This window comes from Delphinus delphis, chromosome 6 (assembly GCF_949987515.2).
Source record: "Delphinus delphis chromosome 6, mDelDel1.2, whole genome shotgun sequence".
Taxonomy (NCBI): Eukaryota; Metazoa; Chordata; class Mammalia; order Artiodactyla; family Delphinidae; genus Delphinus; species Delphinus delphis.
Window position 1 is genome coordinate 3,500,919 of NC_082688.1, and position 21,842 is coordinate 3,522,760.

Below are 21,842 nucleotides of genomic sequence, written 5' to 3' on the forward strand. Positions count from 1 at the left end.
ATGCAAAAGAGAAAACAGATCCCTTTCTAAACATCGCCGTGCGCAAGCCCAAGTCTGGGCCTCCGGGGGGTGCAGATTTCCCTCCTGCGGCTCTGCTCTGGGGGTTCCCTAACTGCAGTGCTGCGTCCAGGCAGCCCGTGGCCTCTGCGAATCCTCCTTCTGGTGCCTGCTCCTCGCTCCTGGCCCCGAGCCCTCGTGCCAATCCCTGGGGTCCGCCAGGAGCCCGACCCTCACACCACAGGTCAAAACGCCCCATCCGCTTTCCCAGGCCGTGGAGCCCTATGCCCGCCTCCAGAGTCCACCTGCCGCCGCCAGACGGGGACATCGCTCCCCGAGGGGAGGCTGGGCCCTCTTTCCCCAGACCTACAGGAGATGCTCCGTGAACGTTCCTCTAAGGAGCACCTGCCTGGCTGAGCCCAAGCAGAGCTGGAGACTCACGGGCAGCACATCCCCGGGAGGGAGGGAGGTGCGCCTTTGCCTGGGCCACACCTCCAGCTCAGCCCGAGGCCGCTAGGACGGCTCTGGCCCGGCTCTTATCCTGGGATGGGGGCCTGGTGGTAACTACGGACCGCAGGCCCCAGACTGCTCACAGTACATGGTGCCCCCGAGCCAGGCGTTCAGAGGTCAGGTGGCCAAACGAGACATCGCACAGAGGAGAAAGGCCGCCTCCCTCCGGGCCAAGCCCGAGTCACGGACCCGCCCTGGCTCCTGATACGCACGTGGGAGGTGAGGCCACCGCACCCCCTCCCCATCCCAGGAGCAGCCAGGAGCGGCAGTGTGACCCCAGCTCCATCAATCACGGCTCGCGTGCCTCGAACCCTTGAACCTCACTCACTGTGCCTCAGTTTCCTCATCTATGAAATGGGGATAATGATCTAATTCAAGGGCTGTGCTGAGGATTAAAAGAAGTTAACACACAGGCAAAGCACTTAGGACAGTGGGAAGGGTGTGCATCTCACAAGCGTTTGCCGTTATTATTATTAATTATTAGTATTCAAGCCCAGTCCGCTGCTTCCTACAACAGGACATACACACTCAAAACTCCTTAGGGTGAAAATAGCACACTTTTTCACCCCGCCACGGGGCAGGGTCTGAGCTGTGCTGCTCGGGCACTGGGCTGCAGGTGACCCTGGGTTGCCGGGGCTTTGGAAACTCGAGTTAGCCTCCTTGGCTCCAGCCTCTATGGCGTTAGGATGCGGAAATTCCATCACGACGGTGCAGTTGGCCCGGTGCCGCCCCAGGAGGAGGTGCACTGCCGTTGGCACCTCCGCGTGATACGTGGTTTTAAAAGGACTCTTGTTCTCACTATCCCAGTTGGACAGGTCCACACCCTGCTGACACTGCCTCCTGCCTCGTTTTGAAACGGACCAAAGTGGCCCCAGATTCATCACTCCATCAGCGAAGTGCACTGGTGGGAGGTACCTGGTGTGACGTCAGCCCCAGGTGAGCCCTGCGGAGCCCTGGTGGTCCTGGTGGGTCCTGGTGGGTCCTGCAGAGCCCTGGTGAGTCCCAGTGGGTCCTGGGAAGTCCTAAGGAGTTCTGATGGGTCTGGGTGGGCCCTGGGAAATCCTAATGGCTCCTGGCAGGTCCTGGTGGATCCTGGGGAATTAGGAAGCCCGTGAGCGTGATGAGGATAGAACCACAGCTTGAAGCCCCAGCCTAGGGCTTCTGCCTACAGGTGGGAGATCTATTTCGTTACCCCAAACACCCCCTAAAGAGGCAGAAATTTGACTATTTTTAAAACCCAAGCTCCAAGGATGGGGAGAGTAGGAGAGGGGCCAGAGTGACAGCAGATGGATAAACGCCTAGGAATCTGCAGTGCCCAGACCCCCCTTCGCTTCCCAGGCCCCACGCCTTCTTTCTGCCCCATGTGTGAAGTCCAGCATGGGGAAGGGAGGTGGTTTGGGTTCACACCTCTGCCCCTCGCGATCAGATGGTGGCTCAGGCCACCAGCAAGGAGGTGGCAGAGTCAAGCTCCCATCCCAGCCGGGGTAGCCCTTCCGTTGAGAACGTTCGCTAGCGATCCGGCCAGAACTCTTCCTTCTGAGTTGCTGTGGTCAGGGCTGGGGTCGGTGACACTTTCTCTGGATCCCAGAAGGAGGGGCGTTCCAGGAAAGAGCACTGAGATAATCTGTAGGGGGTCTACCTTCTTCCATTAGGGAAGCAGGATGCTGGGAGCCTCCCACACGTGGGGGAGGGGACTGGTCACCCCACTGCGCATGCCCACACTTGCCCCAGGGTGTGGCACGCAGTAGGTGCTTGTGTGAGTTTCCCGGGGCGGCTTAGACAACACAAAGTATTCTCTCACAGTCTGAGGCCAGAAGTCCAAAATCAAGGTGTCGGTAGGGTTAGTTCTTTCCAAGGCCTCTGGCCTCTCTCCTTGGCTTGCTGCCTCTTCACGTGGTCTTTGCTCTGTGCACATGCGTCCCCAGTGTCTCTTTGTGTGTCCTAATTTCCTCTTCTTACAAGGACACCAGTCAGATAGGATTAGGGCCCACTTTAATGGGGTGTGCATCTCACAAGAGTTTGCCATTATTATTAATTATTATTAATAATATTTGAACTTAATTACCTCTTCAAATGCCCTATCTCCAAGTACAGTCATATTCTAAGGTTCTGGGGGTTGGGGCTTCAACATATAAATTTTGGAGGGGACAAAATTCAGCCCATAAGCTCACTCAATAACTGTCTGTTGGATAGGTGATGACGACGGCGACGATGACGATGATGATAAACAGTCCCCCTTTAGTGGACACCTGTTATGTGCCTGACCCCCAGGCTAAGCACCTTATTTACCTCACTAATTGTCTCCTCAAGTCTTAAAGAGGTATCACCAACCCTCTTTCCAGATGAAGAAAGTAAAGCTCAAAGTGGATCAAGAATTTATGGAAGGTCACTACCAGGAACCAGAGACCGGACAAATCCAGGTCCATCTGAGTCCAGTCCCAGGTCTTATCCATCATGCTGGAATGCCTAACACTCTGGGACACCTCCAAAAGTAACAGCCCTAGCTGCCGACCCACTACCATAGCCTAGCACTGTCCCAAGTCTTTTATATCCTTCACGCCATTTAATGTGATCTTCCTAACAATTGTGTGAGAAGGGCATCCTTATTCCTTTTTTACAAATGAGATAATTAAGGCCAGAGACATGAAAGCATTTGACTAACTGCTTAAAAGATAGATGGAAGGATAGATGGGTGGATGGATGGGTAGATGGGTGGATAGATCGTTGGATGAGAGATGGATGATGGATGAATGGATGGATAGATGGATAGAGGATGGGTAGATGGATGTTGGATGGATGGATGGATGGATGAATGGATAGAGGGTAGATGGATGGATGGATGGATGGATGGATGTCTGGCTGGGTGAATGGATGGTGGGTAGATGGATGGATGGATGGATGGTAGATGGATGGGTGGATGGGTGGATGGATGGTAGATGGATGGGTGGATGGGTGGATGGATGGATGGAAGGTGGATGGATGGATGGATTGATGGTTGATGGATGGATGGATGGATGGATGGATGGTAGATCGATGGGTGGATGGGTGGATGGATGGAGGGGTGGGTGGATGGATGGATGGATGTCTGGCTGGGTGAATGGATGGTGGGTAGATGGATGGATGGGTGGATGGTAGATGGATGGGTGGATGGGTAGATGGATGGATGGATGGATGGAGGGTGGATGGATGGATGGATGGATGGTAGATGGATGGGTGGATGGGTGGATGGATGGATGGATGGATGGTAGATCGATGGGTGGATGGGTGGATGGGTGGATGGATGGGTGGATGGATGGATAGAGGGTAGATGGATGGATGGATGGATGGATGTCTGGCTGGATGAATGGATGGTGGGTAGATGGATGGATGGATGGATGGTAGATGGATGGGTGGATGGGTGGATGGATGGATGGAGGGTGGATGGGTGGATGGATGGAGGGATGGGTGGATGGATGGATGGTAGATGGATGGGTGGATGGGTGGATGGATGGATGGATGGATGGTAGATCGATGGGTGGATGGGTGGATGGATGGAGGGATGGGTGGATGGATGGATGGATAGAGGGTAGATGGATGGATGGATGGATGGATGTCTGGCTGGATGAATGGATGGTGGGTAGATGGATGGATGGATGGATGGTAGATGGATGGGTGGATGGGTGGATGGATGGATGGAGGGTGGATGGGTGGATGGATGGAGGGATGGGTGGATGGATGGATGGTAGATGGATGGGTGGATGGATGGATGGATGGATGGTAGATCGATGGGTGGATGGGTGGATGGATGGAGGGATGGGTGGATGGATGGATGGATGGATGGTAGATGGATGGGTGGATGGGTGGATGGATGGATGGATGGATGGTAGATCGATGGGTGGATGGGTGGATGGATGGAGGGATGGGTGGATGGATGGATGGATAGAGGGTAGATGGATGGATGGATGGATGGATGTCTGGCTGGATGAATGGATGGTGGGTAGATGGATGGATGGATGGATGGTAGATGGATGGGTGGATGGGTGGATGGATGGATGGAGGGTGGATGGGTGGATGGATGGAGGGATGGGTGGATGGATGGATGGTAGATGGATGGGTGGATGGGTGGATGGATGGATGGATGGATGGTAGATCGATGGGTGGATGGGTGGATGGATGGAGGGATGGGTGGATGGATGGATGGATGGATGGTAGATGGATGGGTGGATGGGTGGATGGGTGGATGGATGATGGAGGGTGGATGGATGGATGGATAAGTGCCCCATCAGGTCTGTATCCTAGGCCACAAAGGAGGGCAGGGCTATGGAGCTGAGGCTGACAGCACCACTGACCAGCCTGCAGTATCCCTGGCTCAGTGCTCCTGGCTCAGCAGGTCTTCTGGGACAGGGCTTCATGAACTGTGATGCAAATGTAACGCAGCCCGAACATCTCAATGACACGGTGGATATCCGGATAAGTGCCATGCTACAATTTGAGTTCCCTGGAAGAAAGGAGCTCTTACATGGTCACAAACGAGTCCAGCTCACCAGGCGAAGAAATGGAAGCAGTAAGTCCTGGGTCACGTTCACCTGCGCAAGAGCTGGGCACAGCCATTTACCATGGTTGAGTCGTGAGGTTGTTTTTCTAGAAGCAAAAGACATCTTTCAGCCTGACTCCTCCCGTCTGTTGAAGGAGATCTTCCGGATGCTTCAAATAGCTGAAAGTAACCAGGCTGAAATGAACGTCTGTGAAATTGCAACGTTGTTGGTGTGATGGTGGCAGGAACCAGCTGTGCCATGTCCCCACCACGTCCCCGTCAGCATCTAGAACAGGGCCTGGCCCAGGGTTGGCACCACTAAATGTTTGCAGAAAGAACGAGAGAAGCTGCAGCCAGCCCCGTCCTCTGTGCCCTCACCCTCCCGCCCATGACCTTTTCTCAGGCACCTCGCATTCTGTGCTGCTGTGGTTCTGCAGAGCGGGCACCCCAAGTGGGCCTCCTTCAGTCCCAGGGTGACAGGGACAATAAAGAGAGGGGTCTTACAGTCCACCTCTGAGCGGCGCTCACGGCTACCAAGACCCCCTTATAGGGGGTAAATCTGAGATCGCCCTCCTGGTCCTACACACAGGCTCAGGAAAAGCTCCGTGCACCCAGTTGAGAACATGGGTCGTGGCGGCTGAAGGGGCGGGGCAGCCACAGCACAGATGAGCCTCGTCAGAGACGGGCACTCAGGAAATATGGGGGGAATAAAACCATATTTGCGGCATCTTGGACTCTTCCTTCTCGAACTTACTCGAAATATGTCAGTATTTGTGTGATCCTAGTTTAAGGTCTGCTCCCCGGCTGTAGCTGCCCAGAAGTCCTTGTCTTTGCTTCTCCCTGACCCCCCTCCCCCAGCAGCTGGCCCAGAACCTGGCGCTTAATAAACGTATGAGGCTCACTGAGTAGATCGTGAAAGTACGGATGAATTTTGTGAAATTTATCACTAGCATATAAGGTCTCAAGGGTAAAAACTGGGCATCTTCCGTCTCAAAATCACCACAGTTTGGTGTAGTGCTTGAAGCTTGACACCCCGTAAATGTTTAGATTCTGAATTTTATTTAAATTTAACTGACCGGCCTCGTAGAGGAAAGGAGGACATATTACTCATAACTGAAAAAAAATAAGAAAAAAAAAACTTAAACAAAAATTCAAGAGCCCCTGGCTAAGCAACTGAGGGGGGACATCCGGAAGGGAGGGTTTTCATAATTCGTATCTTAGAAAGCCAGACTCACCATTTCCTCCACTTGCTCACGTTTAATTCAATGGTGAAGGATTCGCATCTACTAACAGAAGCAGCCCCGCCGCCTGGCTCTGGGAAACCGAGAACGCTTAGCCAGGGGCTCTGTGGAGCTCCAGCACCAGCCGGAAACGGGACGGGGTCGAGAAGGACCCTCAGGCTGGAGGGGAGATGCCACAGGCAATTTTCTGAGCCACGACATGAGTGGATCCTGTGAAGACGGAGAGCCGGTCCCCCAGGGCAGACCCCGTGGAGCCCCTCCAGCTTCACTGAGGGTGTGCACGCCCGTATGCCCATGGTGCATGTGCATGGGTGCGTGTGTGCACGGGTGTGCATACGCAACATGGGTGTGCATATGTGACGTGGGCACATGCATGCGTGTGCATGGATGTGTACGTGTGTGTGCATATGAGCGTGGTTGGGCGTGTGTACCTCTGTGTGCATGTGTGGGCATGGCCATTGCGTGTGCACACATGTGTGTCCAATCCCAAACCCTAGCCAGAGCTGAGCTTCTCACCCACGTCGCACAGACTGCCGTGGTGCCCCTCCTTTAGGCGCGGAAGACTGGCCCAGGGAAGGGCTTCTTCCAGAGACGGAGCCAATATACAGGACGGACAGACTTTTACGGGGCAGCTTGGATGAGGAAAAGGCAGAGACCAGGTTCACAAACTTGTTTTCTGTGAAAACACACAAATTTAAGTCTAAACAGTACCGAGAGAAAGTCCAGAAATTTTTCTGCCAAACCTGTCGTCAGACTACTTCTGGGCGGTGGGATTCAAGATGACTTTCCTTTTTCTCTTCACTCGCCTGCATTTTCTGTGTTTCTGCGATGGGTGTGGGCTGCTTGAGCTACTAGTTGAGATTCTAGGAGTAACCGCTCATTTTAAGAGCCTGTCCAGGAATGTCTCAGGAGCACAAGCAGGTGGGGGTTCCGGGCCCAAGGCGAGGTGTTTGTTGAGTGACTTTTCCACGTGCTTTCTGCACAGAGTCTCACCTAGATGGGGACGGTCACATCCACCACAAGGAGGACAGGGCAGAAGTGCTGGGAGGCCACTGCTGCCCAAGACCACAGGCCGGCAAGAGGCAGGACCTGGACTCAGGCAGGTCTGTCTCCCAGCCTGGGCCCTTGGCGGGTCCCCAGGAGGCTCTAGAAGCAGGGGATCGGCCCCCAGGGAGCAAGGCATGAAGACGGGGAGTGGGGTCCAGCACACTGCCTACCCAGACACGCTCGCTGCAGCTTGGCCTCGGACGCCGCCGGCTCTCTGTGAGATCCCAGGGTCCCTGACGGGTGCACGCCCACCCACAAGGCTGCACAGGTGTGGGAAGCGGAGCCCCAAGGTGGGCACAGGCCTTGAACTTCTCCTGTCCAGAAGAGCACTGGACATTCTCTCTCACAGGTGCCCAGGGTCTCCCCAGGTGTAGACCAGCTACCAGGTGGACACCCCCCAAGAGACAAGGGGAACAGAGGGCTTAGAAGGGCAGACCCATCCTGGTGCCGCTTAGGGAGAAGCATTGCTGCCGTCGGGGTTCCTGTCGCAGAGCCCTGGCGGGCTCTGAGCTCTGCTTTCCTTCGCTCTTTCCAGAATGAGTTCTTTCTTCCCTCACCTCCTCCCATGGTCACATCCCTGTTTTCTCCTCCACCAAACCTCTGTGGCTCCAACTCGGTGACGCAAAGCAAACCAAAGGGGATGGATTTTATTATCCTAATAAAATTTCAATGGATGTCATATGAGTCTGGGAGTTTCATATCTGCACAAACCTTTGTCTCCATTGAGTCAGAAAATAAAAAATAAAAAGCCTGCTCCCTGTGGCTCTGTAGTCCAAACACCGTAAACTCCAAAGATTAAAGAGAACACGCTGGCGAGGGCCCTTCCCTGGTGTGGCTACAATGGCAAACAGGCCTCTGATTACATTTCCTGCTTGCAACTGGCGAATAAAATATTTAGACAATATAAGCTGAATGTTCCAGGCCCAGCCGGCCCGCAGCTGTACTGCTCCATGCAAATGGGAAGGCAGGAAGACAAAAAAATTTCAAATTAAATAAATGCCGGATAAATGCAGATGTATCGTTTTAAAAATTCATCAACATTAACACCCGGTGCAATTTATTTGGGTTTCAATTTATTTGGGTCTTTTCTTTTAGATGAAAAGACCCATCTAACGTCCTGAAGAGATGACATTTAAGCATGAATTTTTGAGAAATCCCATTTCCCAGTGCGTGAGGTGTGTCCCAGCAAGCCCCCGAGTGGGGGACCCCCGAAGTCCCTTCCGAGCCTGACTGACGGACAGAGGGGTGACAGCCAGCATGTCCCCTGCCAGCGCTGGGACCCGGGAGTCCCGCTCAAGCCTGAGCTCTGCCTTGCCCACCTGTGATCCCCCGGGCAGCCCCGGGAACACCCCAGGCCTCAGTTTCTCCATCCGTAGTGTGCGGGTTCAGCAGGAAGCAACCGAGGGTCGTGGGGGCCTTGACCGCACCCACACAGGCACCCATATGGCACAGTGCTGGGTGGACGGGCATCCCGACAGCGTGACCGCCCCCGGGAGGGGAAAGTGTGCTTTGCAGGAGGCCACATCAACCGAACTGGGCGCAATCAGGCTACACTTCTGGGAATTCCTTCCTGTTTTGCAAAAAGCAGAGCCAAGTGTGGGCCCCAGAGGAAAAGATGCTGGTCCCCAGCATCCAGCGGCCGGAGGCAGTGGAAGATGAAGGACCAACCTCGGGGGCCGTGGGGCAGGCGCCATGCACACGGTGACAAGCCGGTTCCGAAGCCCCATCGTCGGAGCTGGAGCCTGTTCCCAGGAGACGCCGGCTCCACTGGGAAACCAGCCAACTGCTCCCCGCAAGGAAGTGTCTCTCTGTAGCCACTAATGGAGCCCTGCGTGTGCAGGATGCCGTCGGCAGAGAAGGGCATTTATAACAGCTAACGCGGGGTGGAAGGGCTCAGCCACTGCGCAGAGCTCGGGAGGCGGCTGCTGGCAGGGGGTGGGGGAGCAGGGAAGCAGTGAGGGGCCCAGGACCCCCGGCAGTGACAGGCACTTATGGGTCTAGGCGCAGACAGCCGGCCCAGGGGCCCAGATGAGCAGGACACAAGGATGGGTGGCAGGTGGAGGGACCGGAGGTGTGCAGGGGCCTGGCGGGGACACCTGGCTGTGGTCCATCACGAAGCCCCTCACTTTTTCTGGACTCATCCATCCACACTGTTCCCACCAACCGGGGCACCAAGGGCTTCAGGGAAGGTGCGCAGTGGGCAGGAAGGGAACGAGAAGCTCACCTGGCCGGTGGGCCGATTCCCTCAAGCTCCAAGCAGTGGGGGCCTCCAAGACGTGCCGGGGGCCATGCTCTGTCCCCGGGGGCCTCTGTTTATCTTCTGTAAGATGGATAATCACGGGCCCCCAGGGACTCCCTCGTGGCCTGGCCTGGCCTGGCCGGGCTGCTTAGCAACAGGCTTCGCCGCTACCACCCTCCTCCTTCCCACCAGCCACGGTGGTACCCAGGGCTCAGAGCCTAGGGCAGGGTCTGCACTCCCCAGCATCGCTCAGGGAGCTTCGGTTCCACAGAAGGGGCAACTCCTGCGTCTGATGGAGCTGAGGATGGCATGGACTCAGGGTCCCCGTGCTCTGGGCCGGGGCAGCAGCCCCCCGCCACACTCCCTGGGGCGTCCCCACCAGCCCCTAAGGCACCTCTGTGTAGATGGGGCACCAGGGCTCCCACCCCGAGGGACCACACCGAGACATTCGTGGACCCCAGCACCGTCCCCGCTGTGCCTGACGGGTCTGTCCACCCTGCCCCTGTCCAGCTGCCCAGCCATGGCCTGGGGAGGTCCACCAGCTCACTCAGAGGACAGCATCACCCAACGGCCTGGGCCACGCCTGCTCGCTCACGGGCTTGCCAACGCCCCGGCCGCTGGGTCTCCGAGTGGACAGGGGATCGGGCTCATCTTGTGGCAACATCTGTGCATCTGCACCTCCCTGACCCCTTCCCAGAGACAGCAGAGCCTGGCATCAGACCTCCGCAGGTCCGGCCCCACACCCCGAGGGCATGCTCTCCAGCTCCCACCCCAGCCCGAACTCCCTATGCAGTTACGTGTCAGCCTGCCTGCATTTGACCCTCCATTTTCTCCAGGTCCCTGGAGGACATGGGGGAGATGAGGGCGCAGGAGAGCCTGGGCCCCGGCAGTCACCTCCAGCACAAGGGAGGCTCTGCCACGGGGTCCCCGCGTTCGGGCCAGGACACAGGGACCGCTGGACGGAAGTCCAGGCTTGGCGACGGGATCTGCCCACCTTGGGGGTCCTGCCCTGCCGGAGTCTGTGCCCGCTGACAGCCAAGTGCCGTGCGCAGGTGCAGCAGGTCCCTGTCCGGGGGCCCTGGGGGCCCGGAGGCCCCACCCACCCAGGCTTCCTTCAGCTTCTCAACATTCCCAGCTGCAGGTGTGGAAAGGCCAGGCGCCAGAGACAGCAGCCAGGTGGGAACTGGGGTGTGAGCCCCCCAGGAGGCAGGCTGGGTGGGTCTGGGGCGCTTCTGTGCTACAGATGAGTCAGCCCAACCGAGGCTCAGAGAGGGCAGAGAGCTGGTCTTCTCAGAGCCCAGGGGGAGGGCTGGTCATCTCGCGCACCACAGGGCCTGGCCGGGCCTCCCACCCTCACAGCCCTCCCCCTACACACACAGGCACACGCGTGCACACACGGACACAAGTGCGCACGCACGCACGCACAGGCGTACGCACAGAAGACACACGCACACACATGCCCTCGTCCAGCTCCATTGGGGAGTGTTTTCCTGGTCAGAACCTCATTCCTCCTGGTGTGAGTGGACAAAACCCACACTGTCTGTTCCAAGAACCCGGCGACAAGGGGTTTCTCGCCCCCTGGGAGAGGGGGGCTCTGTCACCATCGAGGTGCTGAGGCCTTGCCCTCCCCCTAGCCCTCCTGGTACCCAGACAGCCAGACAAGGGTGTGAGGCAGCGCCATCTAGTGGGCGCATCCGGTGCTGCACAGGTGGGCCGGGGTGACCACCAAGGGTGAAGCCACGGACCCCACCATCCCCGGGAGGACAGAGGACGTGCAGAGTCTTCCCTCCTGTGGCCTGCATGGACAGCACCCCAAGGATAGAAACAGCCCCTGCACAAAGGCCCTGAGAAATGCCATGATAGAGCAGCTGGCATGTAAGCCTCAAAAAACAAAAGAATGTGTGGCTTGAGTTCCGTGGAACCCCAAAGAGGCCTGCTTATGTGGCGGCAGCTGAGTGTTTGAAAGGACGGGCTTGGGGTTTTTTCTCCCTATTATTTTTTTTTTTTTTTTTTTTTTTGCGGTACGTGGGCCTCTCACTCTTGTGGTTTCTCCCGTTGCGGAGCACAGGCTCTGGACGCGCAGGCTCAGCGGCCATGGCTCACGGGCCCAGCCGCTCCGCGGCATGTGGGATCTTCCCGGACCGGGGCACGAACCCGCGTCCCCTGCATCGGCAGGCGGACTCTCAACCACTGCGCCACCAGGGAAGCCCTCTCTATTTTTAAAGATATTTTTTAAATGCCTAGCGACACCCTGGGAGCCAGTGCTGGGCAAGTGACACGTGTTTAGATGCACGCGTGTCCCCTCTCTGCCCCAGGTCCTGCCGAATCGTGGCACCCTGGGCATGGGTAGGGGGTGGAGAAGGCCCCACCCTCAGATGAGGGCAGGTCGGAATGAAATGGCACGTGCAGGGTGCCCCGCCGGGGCTCTCACACCCACGATTATTCTGCAAAGAGAACAGTGTCCCTGAGTGCTAGCGGTCCATCAGCTCTTGCCTGGCAACTGCAGAGCTATAAACAACCAGAGCTCTGAGCAGTCGCCTGGGGAGAGCATCCGCCTTCACCCCGAGACGCCGGGCCTCCTCTCCAGGACCCCGCTCACCTCGATGACGGCCACAGAGTGGGGTTCTATGCACGTCAGGCACAGTGGACACCCTCTGGGACACACCCTCTTGGGACACCCACCACCCACTTGGACCCTCACTCCCTGTGTGAATGGAAGTTTGCTTTTCAGACACCATTGCTGGGATCTCAAATATGCACAGGCCAGCACTAAGCGGGGACCTCAGCCTTGGGGGAGGCCGGCATCTCACGGCACCAGTAGGCTCAGGAGGAAAGACGTGGAGGGGACAGGCCGGTCATCTTTGCCATCAGATGTTAAAAGCCCCCTGTCATGCTGGTGGACACAAGGAGGTGACACCATCAGACGAGAGACAGCCGCCTGCCTGACAAGCACCTGTGCAGCCCCCAGACTCCCCCGCTGTCTGGCACTCGGTCGCAGGGCTGGGGAGGGGGCGGGACGGCCTTTGGGGAGAGAAAGTGAAAAGCTGCTCCTTTGTTTTGGCACCTGGTCTCCGGAGGGCCTGCACGTGTACGTGTGTGTGTACCTTTGTGTGTGAGTGCCCGTGTGCTGCGCATGTGTGTACATGCGTGTGCATTTTGAGCGTGTGGGCGTGTGTGCCTTTTGTATGTGCCCACGTGTTCCATGTGTGTGCTCGTGGGCACATGTGCATTGTGCCTGTGTTTGTGTCTATGTGCCTGTGCGTGCATTTGTGTGCATGGTACACGTGTGTGCGCCTACATGTGTGCACGTGCATGGGAATGTCTGGGTAGCTCCAGGTGGAGGCCCACCACCCTGCCTGGGGAGCTTGAGCCTGTGAGGGCCTGAGGGCTCCCCCCATCCCCTCAACTGCAGCCCCAACCCAACCCTGATCCCCAGCAGGACAGGTGTCCCGGGTGAACCTCCCACCCACAGACGTGGCTGCTGAACCCACACTGGCCTTCGCCCCTGCAGGGACCACCCCCCCAGCCCCGCCTGACTCAGGGGCGGCCACCCAAGGACCGCTGGCAACGTGGGCGTCCAGTAGCAGAGGACAGATGGGCGTCTGTTTGCCCAGCTTCTCCAGGGACCCACACCTTCGACCACCCCCCTTGCTATCCACGCGGCGCTCCCAACAGGCTCTTCCCCCTGCTGTCTACACGGAGGAAGTGTTCCAACTCCCCGCACACCCTTCAGCCCTTGCGGGCGTGCAGACCGCCCACGGGGTCTCTCTTCTGCTCCCTGAGCTGCCATGCTCCTCGCTGAGCTGCTGCCCCTAGACGGCCCAGCCCAGTGTGTCACCACACCGACCCCCGCGAACCCGGCTCCCTCCAGCCCTCGTGGTTCCAACCCCTCCGGCAGCCTCCGGCGCCAGCCCCACCTGAGATGGACTTTGCTGCCTGCATCCCTGCCAGGGCCCTCATCTGCTCTTTCCCTACAGCTTGGCTTCTTACATTAATGATAGGTTTGAAAAGGAATCAAGCTGGTGTTCTAGAACATGCCCTGCACTGATAGTGTAAATAAAACTGTAGAATGACAAAAAAAATCAGAAGAATTGGCGGTACCCCCTGTCGCATTTCTCACATCCCCCTGGCTCTGCACCCACTCCCATCTGGCTTCCAGATTCCAAGGAGTTTCCACCCCCAGCGGCTCCACCCACCCCCAGCGGCTCCGCCCACCCCCACTCCCCAGGGCCTCCTTGGCCAGGGGCTCCAGGGTAACTGCTGGCCACTCACTCTGAGAACCAGGTTCCTCTCTGGGCTTGGGTGACTTCTCATCCCCAGTCCCCAGGTGTTGGTCCTTGTACCTCTCTGGCCCCTCCTCCTCTGTTGGCTTCACTGCCCCCTCGGCTGGCCCATCATATCTGGCTTGGGTCCCCACCCATGCCCTCAGCTCAGGCCTCTCCTGCAGGCTCTGGACCCATAGATCTGGCTTCTCCTCGTCCCAGAGACCCAGCGGTCCAGACACCACCTCCCCGTCAACCCCATCCACCACCAAGGCCACCAGCCATCTCCCCTGGTCCCCAATCCCAGCCACCGCCTTCTCGCCCCGCTCCTATGTGCCTCCCCCGCCCCGGCTGCCTTTCCACCGCGGCCCCTCCCACGGACCCACAGACAGATTTTTGTCACGGCACAAACCTGCCGGAAACCCTCAGGGCTGGCCCGTCTTCTTAGGACACAGCCTGCTCCCTGCCAGGCCCCACCCTAGCCTCACCCCTGCTCTTGACACCTGAGCGCCCTGGCGGTCCTGTATTCCCCACACTGGCCACACTCACTCTCACCACCAGACTCCGTTCATGACACCCCTTCTGCCGGGAACCCTTCGCCCTCTCCCACCCCCTGCTGACATGTCTCGTCCTCCAAGCTTTGGCAAATCATCCGCTCCTTTCGTTCAACCACTTACTCCCTACCGCCCCTCCCCCTGCACCAGAGTCGTCTACTCCAGGCCGGCAGGTATTTGGGATCCTGCACCCCTTAGGCACTCAACACATGTTTGTTGAATGACTAAAGAGTTTCGGGCCTGCAGACTGTGGCGGCCCCAGGATAAATCTCCCCTGGGCTTGGGGAGCTTGAGAGCAGGCGGTGTGGGGTGAATCCCTCGCATCCCCAGGCCTTCCCCAAGCATGGCCAAAGCCAGCTGACTGAGTCTCCAGCAAGGACAGAGCTGGGTTCCGGTGGGTGACGCCCCTCTCTGATCCTGGCTGGACCCTGCTGCCCAGAGTCTCAGGCTGCTCCCAGCGGGGCAGCTTCATCCCAGGGAGCCTCGCTCGGGAAGTCTGACCCAGGAGAGTTGCTGGTGGGGACACAGGGCTCAGACCCCTTATCACCAGTCCCTGCGCTGGAAACCACAGACGGGGAAACTGAGGCCTGGCCCCCAGTCAGGACAGGGCACGGGGGTTCCGGTGCCCAAGCACTATGCCCTTCAGGGCCCAGGATAAGCCCCTTGTTCCTCCCTGGAGGCCGGGGCTGCATTTCTGCCGATCTCCTCCAATTGCTCCCGCATCCTGCCCACTGCCTTCCCGGCAGGGTTCAATCTAGCAAGTGGTTGTAGCTTCTCGGGTTTACCTCCTTCCGCCAACATCATGGTCTCTGATGGCGTCTGACTCACGGCAGCCGAGACCTCTGTGCAAAGTCGGGAATCAGGGGAGGCAGGGGATGCCTGCCTTCCACCCTCCTCTCCAAGCAACTCACCCCCAGGCAGGGCCACCAGGCAATATTCCAGGGAGACCCAGGGAGACCCTTGGGCGGAGGTGCTGCTGGCCCAGCGTGAATGACCCCTAAGCACACGAGGTCCCCAGCCAGGCCTCCGGTGCCACTACAGACCCTGAGGCCCTGGAGCCTAGAGAAGCAGCCGCTGCTGGATCACAAAGGATTCAGCCCTGGAGTGGGAGGCTGAGGACTCTTTCAGCTGCAGAGACCCCGGGGGGCCCAAGTGGGGCCTGGAGAGAGCCAGCTCTCCCTGAACCCAGGTGAAAGGGCCTTCCCGGCCTCCAGTTCAGAGGTTCCCCAACAGCCTTCCATCCCGTGCCCAGCTGGCTGTGACGGTGTGTCTCTGGAAGTCTAACCTCACTCTCTCTTGCTGCAGCTAAAGTTCTCTCCAGAAGCCAAGATCCCCAGGAGGGCCCTCAGTCCCGTGTCTCAAACCCGCGTGCACATGGCTCATGGTCTAAATGCACGTGGGGCGTGCCCACGGCGGCCAGTCCCCCAGCACACTCTGCCCAGCAGGGACATGCGGGGACGGTGCTCATGGTGAGGGGGTGGGGGCCCGAGGGGGGAGCAGCATACCCAGGGCACCGGCCTCTGGTCCAGACATGCTGCAAACATTAACCTCCTTTGGTCTACACTCATCCTTCCAGTGTTCCCGTCCCGCCCTCTGTTTGCTCAGGCGCTGAGCTGAGTGAGGGGCTGAGGAGAGAGAAGATCCAGGAGCTCGGAGAGCCCAGGGGGTATAGATTTGTGATGGTCCCCATCCCGGGAACAAGCGGCGCAGGCCCAGGGCCAGGGTCAGGGTCAAGGATGCCTCGGCCAAGCGAGGCACAGGGTGGACCACGGGAAGAAAACACTGACTCCCAGCCGTGCTGTGCCCTTTCCACAGAGGAGAGACTGAGGTCCCCAGGCCGAGGTGGTGTGCGGGCTACCACGAGGGCGGGAAGGAGGGCTCGGCCTTAGCAAGACGCAAGTCGTGCCCGTGCAGCCTCGGGCCTCCTCCCCCGCGCCCTGCCCCGTGTCGGCCCCCCCGCAGATGCTGGAGACGTAGCACCTGTTACAAAGCCCTGGGGCAGCCACAGACTTGGCCGCCCCTTAAGTGTCAGGCCCTGGAGCTCCCCTGCGCTCCCTCCTTGGAGCTGCCAGGACCACAGGAGCCCCCTTAGTGGGCTTGCAAAACACTTTTTTTTTTTTTTTTTTTTTGGTAAAATAGCTTTTTCCTCTGTCAAAACACAAACCAACACACTTTGAGGGGAGGGGAGGAGAACGAGGCAACACAGTCTAGCCCCACGGCTCACTTAGAGGAGGACATGAGACTTAAAAACCTCACCCCACTGCTTGCCCAGCTGAGAAAATGTCACGACCCCAACACCCACTGATAAATATCTCTTGTTATATTAAAAATATATATATATATTTCCAGGGCCCACCTGGCTCTACTCCTGCACAGAAAGGGTTAACCTTCAAAACTCAACATCAGGGTCCCAGGATGGGGCTGGTAAGGAGAGGCAGCTTGGGAAGAAGGGGGGTGCTGAAAAACAGAGAGGGACAAGCCAGTGTGTACCTGGGGCCCTCCAAGACCTCCAAAACAGAGAAGGGGGAGGATGCCTGTCAGAGACAGAAACCAGTGCTGTCCCAGGGGTTGTCTCACTCCTGTCCCCAGTGTCAAATGCTCTGGAGTGATCTGTCCTTTCAGACACCCCTGTGAGGTCCCGATATCAGGATGCATCCTTTCCTCTCAGTCCCAGCCCATTCAACTCACCACCGAGCTTTAAAGGTCCTAAGAGGGAGCAGCCCACCGCGCCCCCCCCAGCCAAGTAAGAAGCATGAGGAAAGCTGGAGGTCCTTCCTGGGAGGAGCCACTTCTGGGGTCCCCCTTCAGTCCCTGACCAGGCAGTAAATGTGGTGCTGGGCCCCCCGCTCACTGGTGGAGACCTCGAAGACATAGGCGGTGCAGAGCAGCAGTTCCTGGGTGTCTCTGTCTGTCACCACCTGGAGGATGGTGCCGTTCTCTAGGACACTGGGCATCATGTCGCACTCGGGCGGCTGCCGCAGCTTGTGCGGAAAATTCACCAGGTACTCACACATGGGTGAGCGCAGCAGGCAGTGCACGAACCTCCCGTCCTCCAGCTGGCACGCTCCGTCTTTACCTTCTCCACCACCTGCTTGCCAAAGGAGCAGCCCTTGGAGGAACAGGTGAAGGTCATGCGCTCCAGGCTCTCGTGCTGTCTGCTCACTCCACAGAAGCCGGCCCCCACCTCCTCGCCACTCGGGCCCCAGTTCAGGTCCGCCCAGAACTCGACCAGGAAGAAGGCGTTGGGGGGCCCACGATCATACAGCTCCCGCAGACCACCCTTTATCTCGGGGAATGTGTCATAGATCTGCCGGACGTCCACACTCTCGAGGGGGGGGCGCTCCGGGGCTGGGGCAGTGCTGGCTGATGTGTACAAACAGGTGCCTCTGGTAAGAGTCAGCTCCGCTCAGCCTGCAACACCACCCCACAAGTATCGGGGTCTGAGCCCCAAATTAAATTGGAGAGAAACTGCAGGAATTTAAGAGACTCGGTGAAGTCGCCTGAGGGAGCAGGGGTCAACCCAGCGGCCTGGAACCCAGGCTGGGCTCCCCCCGGGGCTGCCAGCTGCCACAGCCAGGATACTATTCTGTGCACGAGGAGGTGTCAGGAGCCGCCAACCATCTCTATCCCCGTCCGCTCCCGGTATGTGGGCAGACGTTCCTCCAGCAGCGGAGGTCAGCTACCTCGAACCACGATGCATTCGGAGCTGTGCCTCCCGCACAGTACGTCAGCCCAAAGAGGTGTGTAAGACCGTGAGAGTTCTAGTTAAATCTACCGCCCTCATAAGTAATGGCATGACTTGATAAAGGAACCAGTGCAGGCCAGGTTGGAGCTGAGTCTGGGCTGGGATCAGGGCTCAGCCTGCAGAGGAAGAGGGCTCCGTCTGGAACTAGGGTATGAAGCGACGAGGGCTGAACCTGAAGCGTGGATCGGGGCTGAGTCCGGGGGAAGGACTGGGCTCAGCAAGGGGCCCCAGGCTGAGAGGCGGAATTTCTTCCCCGAGCAGCCAAAGCCCGAGCCACCCACGTGATCCTCTTCTTGCGCTGCGAGCGGCAAGATATTTTCACCAGCTGCCCGATGCATCGCCCATAAAGCCATAAAGCAGAAACTGACTTTGAAATGGCCCTTTCTCCGCCTGTATCCTCGGGCATAAATTTAAATAAAATGGCAATCTAAATGCCTGCGACTCTTGAGTTGTCCTCGTGGGGCTGTCTCTCCGGGCTGCGTGGGGAGACAGAATGCCACCCTAAACCCATCCTCCTGTGCCACACGGGTGAACGTCGGTGGGGAGCGGCAGCGGGGAGGGTGGGCGGCCCTTGGCAGATGGAGCGGACACGTGGGACCGGTGCCTTCCCCTCTGCTGATGCCGGCTCCCAGGGGGACAGGAGAGACGCTGGGTCACCTGAGGGAGGGGCTGCACCTCCGTCCACCTGGGAAAATGGGGAAAGACACAGCATCTCTTTTGCACGCTCTGTGTACGATTTAACAGGCACTGAGCAGACTCCCGGCCCACAGTAAGTGCTCGTAAGTATCCTGCATGTCTCCGCCGGGTTGAGAACCCACAGGGAGCGCCGACGGGGGACTCAGCTGATCCGACTTGTGCGGAGCGCCCTTCTCAAACCCAAGTGTGTGGAGGAACCCCCAGAGGGCTGGCTCTGCCCCGGGTTCTGAGCCAGCAGGCCTGGGAGGGGCCTGGGAACATGCATTCCCATCAGGGTTCCAGCTGGTGCTGCTGGCAGGGGGACCACACTTGGAGACCTGCTGCGCTAGAGAAAGCTCGCCGGTAGCGGTGACTCACGAGCAGCAGGTGGGCACGGGAGGGCAGGAAGACGGGGCGGAGGGCCTCGCCGCGGCCCAGGCCGGAGGGGACCAGAGGGCTCCGCCTGCGTGGGGGCAGGGGGAAAGGAGGGGCCGCCATGCCTTGGTCCGCCCCGGCGCCCCAGCCCTGCGCATGCAGAGCCCCCTCGCGCAGGGTACCCTGTGCGCACAGCACGGGGCAGGGCACCCAAATCAACTGCGCCTGGCCTCAGGCTCCTGCCCACGAGCTCCTCCCTCACGGCAGCAGCCTAGACACAGGCTCCACGTACAGGTGAACAAACCAAAGCTCAGGAAGGTGAGGACCCCCCACGTCCTCTGGGCCAGGGAGTGGCGGCTGCTCCCCAAAGCCAAATCCTGGGCTTCCTTCCCAAGCCCCTCTCCAACCTTTCTCCCTGCAAACTCGGAGGCTGAGCTTCCAGCCAGGTCCCAGGTACAAGCCCTGGCGTTTGGGGGCACATGCCAAACCCACGGCGCCCTTAATCTGGTCCCGACAAGACTGGACCCTCCCCTCAGCCTCCATCCTCTGGACGGCCAGGTCACCCTGTTCCTGTCTCCCAGTGCAGCCCCAGAGGAGGAAAGCCATCAGGACATCACGCTGTCGGGAGCAACGTGGCTTTTACGGGTGGCCTTTGCCAAGATCCGCAGCCTGGCACAAACAGGCAGAGGCACCTCACCAACAGTGAGGAAGGAAACTGGCCACAGGGATGAGCTCCCGGGCCCTGCAGGGGGAGGGAATGGGGGTTGATCTGGTGACATGGGTGGGAGATGCACCTCACCAACAGTAAGGAAGGAAACTGGTCACAGGGATGAGCTCCCGGGTCCTGCAGAGGGAGGGAACGGGGGGTGATCTGGTGACATGGGTGGGAGGTGAGGACAAGAGCCAGCTGTCAGGAGGGGCTACGGGCTGGCGTAAGGACAGGTGTGATCGGGTACCTGAAACGCTTCCCGTGGAGCAGCGGGCAGACGTGAGCTCAGCGGCGTGTGCACTCAGCTACGTGCCCTCAGGTGTGTGCTCACAGCCATGTGAGGAAAGGGCTCAGGGGCTTGTAGAAGGTTTTGCAGATAAGAGGGACTTACCGTTCCACAAGCCAAATCAAGGGTCAGAGCGTAGCTGTGGGCAGGGCTCAGGGGCTCCCTCTGGATCGGGGAGCAGTGAGCTCTGTGGGCGGGGCTCAGGGGCTCAAGGGTCAGAGCATAGCTGTGGGCAGGGCTCAGGGGCTCAAGGGTCAGAGTGTAGCTGTGGGCGGGGCTCAGGGGCTCAAGGGTCAGCGTGTAGCTGTGGGCAGGGCTCAGGGGCTCTCTCTGGATCGGGGAGCAGTGATGAGCTGAGCGTCTTGTTGGTCTGGGCTCAGAGTCAAGGTCATCCCCCAGCCTGGGTGCAGAGTCCTCCATAGCTGGAGTCCAAGGCTGAGCATAGGTCAGGGCAGAGCCTATGCTGTGGACGGCTGGGCACTAAGGAGGCAGGAGAACTTAGCAGGGAGTGCCCGTGCAGAGCGCAGCTGCAGGGCCCAAGCAGCTGGGCGTAGAATAGATGGTGTTCACAGGCAGTGGGGTGGGGGTAATACTCCTCCTTTGACCCAGCCTCGCCACTTGTCTACGGTCTGGCTACGGTCACTCAGACCCCTCCCGGCCCGAGGTCGATCCAGTGCACTCTCTGAGGGGCTCGCCAGTGGGCCAGGCTTCTCTGACTCCATTTCCTGCTTCCACCAGGCCCACCAGCCTCCACCAGGCCCACCGGCCTCCGCCGGCCCCCACCAGCCATCCATTAGCCAAGATGAGTCCCCATCTAGATCCGTTCTACGTCACCACCGGCCCTGACCTGCTCCCTTCTCTCTGCCCTCTGCCAAACCAAACGAGGGACACCCCCCCCAACCCTGCAACACACCACCCCTGAGACCAAGACAGAAGGTGGGAACTTTCGCTGGTGACGCAGGGTAATGACAAGGGCAGAAGAGGGGGCGCTGGAAGCTGCACAGCAGGAGAGGCAAAGCTGACATCTGACTTCCTTTTCTAGAAACCTCTTGGTCTCCCTGGAGAAGAGCCCGATTCCCGGGTGAAGCAGGGTAAGCGCCTGGAGCATCCTGTGATGTCAGAAAGTGAAGGGGGCGGGCCATGAGGGCGGGGCAGGGAGCCAAACGCAGGAGCTCCCCCTGCTGGAGCAGCCTGGGAAAAAGATAAACACCGGGAGTGTTCCATTCACCCGTAACAAAGCGAACGTCTGCGAGCCCGCACCGGCATTAACAGATAACTGGATAAATAATTAAGTGGAAGAGAAGGGACGAATCTTCCCTAGAGAAGAATTCTAATTAACACGTGTAGAAGGAATGAGGGGAATTGGATACCCCGTGAGCACACCGCTGCCAGCAAGACCCACTAATGGCAGCTCAAAATCATGAACAAAAGTTTAAGGAAAAGGAATGCATTGTAAAGCCTCCAATTACTTCCCTCAAAGATATTTATTAGTTATGAAGAGAAAAATAGTAACTTTCCGGTAACTTTTAAAAATAGTAACTTTGCAATAGAGAAACCCGACAAACACCGGTTTGATGAAGGGATCAAGGTTAACACCACCTAAGACCTACAGCCCTCAGGGCCTCCCCACGTGACAGCTGCGGAGGGCGCCTCCCTTCTCTCATATTCCTGCCCTAAATGCAGAGCCTC

The 21,842-nt window shown here is 58.5% G+C and overlaps 1 long non-coding RNA gene and 1 pseudogene across 1 annotated transcript; both read right to left on the minus strand.

Moving 5' to 3' along the window:
- Positions 1–6,106: 6,106 nt before the first annotated feature.
- On the minus strand, positions 6,107–20,287 carry LOC138413862 (uncharacterized). The gene is made up of 3 exons (XR_011246497.1): positions 20,259–20,287; positions 6,778–6,937; positions 6,107–6,471 (listed from the first exon to the last, which is right to left on the minus strand). It is a non-coding gene; the product is annotated as an uncharacterized lncRNA (long non-coding RNA).
- LOC132426853 (transcriptional enhancer factor TEF-4 pseudogene) lies at positions 16,626–19,281 on the minus strand (annotated as a pseudogene).
- Positions 20,288–21,842: the final 1,555 nt, after the last annotated feature.